Below are 2699 nucleotides of genomic sequence, written 5' to 3'. Positions count from 1 at the left end.
AGAGCATCTACAGGGATATTTAATATTCATCCATTCACCTCTGCACTTTCAAGGCAAATGTTGAACTGCCATTGCCTTAACCTTATAGCAGCTAAGATAAATATAATACCCTGCATTCATGTGTGTATGAAAACAATATTCCACTTTTGCTGGTGAAATGTTTTCCATCAGCTGAACTGGAAGGGCACAATTCTTTTCCCTTCTCCCCTCATAAAACCATTATACCACAACCTGTTTCCATTCCCCTACAAAAAATGACTTATAAGGAAGGGTAACTACTTTTTCCACATCCAAAAGCTCCAGCAACTAAACAGACAGGTCAGTCTATTTTGTATTTGTCTTTGATTTTCCCTTGCATTTCAAAACCATTATGTCTTTTTACATAACTGCAATTGAGTCCAAGACTTATAACTGCAATTGAGCCCAACTTATAAATGCAATTGAGCCCAAGACTTCTGTTGTTAAGCAAGACTGTTCTTAAGGGAGTTTTGCCCCTTCCTTACCACAGTTGTTCAATTTATCAGTGCGATTAAGCTAGTAACAACGTTGTTAAATGAATCTGGCTTCCCCATTGACTTTGCTTGTCAGAAGGTCACAAAAGATGACCATGTGACCCTGGGACACTGCAACCATCATAAATACATGCCAGTTGCCAAGCATCCAAATTTTAATCAGGTGACCCTGGGGATGCTGCAACAGTCATTAAGTGTAAAAAATGATCAAAAGTCACTTTTTTCAGTGCCATTGTAACTTTGAACAGTCACTAAATGAACTGTTGTAAGTCAAGGATTACCTGTAAAAGATAGCACAAAACAGTCTTTTTTTGTTTTTGCAGCTGTTCTAAAAATGGCTTCATTCAGTACAGTAACCAAGTGCATTGCAACGAAAGGCTTAGTAGATTAGCTCTGATGTTAAGATAGACTGATTAACAAACATATTTATTGGGCCACGTTTTTCACTTTCATTAGTAATAGTATCAATTTTAGCAGTCAGTATGATTACAGTAATAGAGTTATCAACACTTAGTTTGTGGAGAAACTAAACCTATACCAGGGGTAGGCAACCTTGGCTCTTTTATGACTCGTGGACTTCAACTCCCAGAATTCTGGGAGTTGAAGTCCACGAGTCATAAAAGAGCCAAGGTTGCCTACCCCTGACCTATACTTAACATCTAATCAAAAATACTCTTAAGGAAAAATTGAAGAGAAAAATGCCACCAATCAGACCTGAATAAATAGAAAACAGGCAAGTTAGCAACTGCATGATGGTTAGATTGGAAATGGTTTTCAGCATGTTGTCTGAAGCACATTGATCCAAGCATGTGGATCTTCCTTGTCCATTTGATAAAATACTAACACAATGAACAATAATTTTACAGATTAAGCTGATTTCATTTACTGAATGAGGAAAAAAAAGGCATTGTTGTTGTTCCCCGTAGTGATGCTATCCTTTAAAAGAATGAGCCTCTACAGGTGGGAGATTTACATTAAGATATGGTTTTGTGTGCATCACTTCCAGTCTCTTGTTTGAGCATAGTCTATGTACAAAAACGGCCTTTTCTCTCTGCTGTTTTTCCCTAAAGCAGATAGATGCACATGTGGAGGTACAGATGCATGTCCTTTTGTTACATAGCTGGTGATTGCTTCCTTTATGGTTGTTTAGGTAGATCAATTAGGCACCATTAGGAAGTCTTCTAACTTATCACATTTCTCCCCTGAAAAGAGTGATAGGAGAGTACAATTTGTCTAAGGTATGTACATATAGTTGCATAGGTTTAAGAGGAATTTTTTAAAAAAATCCTAGGGCATTTATATTAAGCCAAGATCAAATAAATGCTATTAGGGTAACATACTGTATAAATAGAGTCTAGAATTTAAATTAAAACCTGGTTAATGGACCTTGACACACTGGTGTTAAAAGAAATTTGTTTTTCTTTAAACAAAACTCAAACTTCTCAGCCTAGGGATTTTGGGGGGCGAGATTTAACTAAGGTATATGCACACCCTTAATATATATGCATCTATGCATATTTCCTTTATGGTTTGTTTCATTGTATATTCAAGAGGAGCAAAATTAGAGTTCATAGATGAAGAAACCAATACAGTATTCAAAGACATTTTCAAGAGAATTTTAACAGCAGTCCTATGCTTTCTTTTTCTCTGTTCAATTAGGTCCAGTTCTCAGAAACTGCCTGGGTAGGTCCCCGCAGTTTCCTTGGCAAGGTCTTTCAGAAGTGGTTTGCCACTGCCTTCTTCCTAGGGCTGAGAGAAAGTGACTGTCCCAGGGTCACCCACCTGGCTTGGGCCTAACGGAGGATTAAAACTCAGTCTCAGTTTCTACCTTGGTGCTTTAACCACTATACCAAACCGGCTGTCTTCTCTATTCTGAAGTAGTTATGATTACCTAGGTCAGGGATCTTCAAACTTGGCCCTTTTATAACTCGTGGACTTCAACTCTCAGAATTCCTCAGCTAGAGTGCCTGGCTGAGGAATTCTGGGAGTTTATTTATTTTATTTATTTATTTTATTAAATTTATATCCCGCCCTTCTCCTTACGGACTCAGGGCGGCTAACAATCGATTAAAAAATACACAGATAACAATTACAGAATTAAAATTAATTAAAAGGAAATATTTAACTATGCTCTAATTAAAATATAATTAAAACCCCCTCTAAAAATTTCCCTAGGCCAGTCCTGCA

This window comes from Protobothrops mucrosquamatus, unplaced genomic scaffold (assembly GCF_001527695.2).
Source record: "Protobothrops mucrosquamatus isolate PMUCROS unplaced genomic scaffold, P.Mucros_1.0 scaffold503, whole genome shotgun sequence".
Taxonomy (NCBI): Eukaryota; Metazoa; Chordata; class Lepidosauria; order Squamata; family Viperidae; genus Protobothrops; species Protobothrops mucrosquamatus.
Note: the sequence above shows the minus strand (reverse complement) of the source record.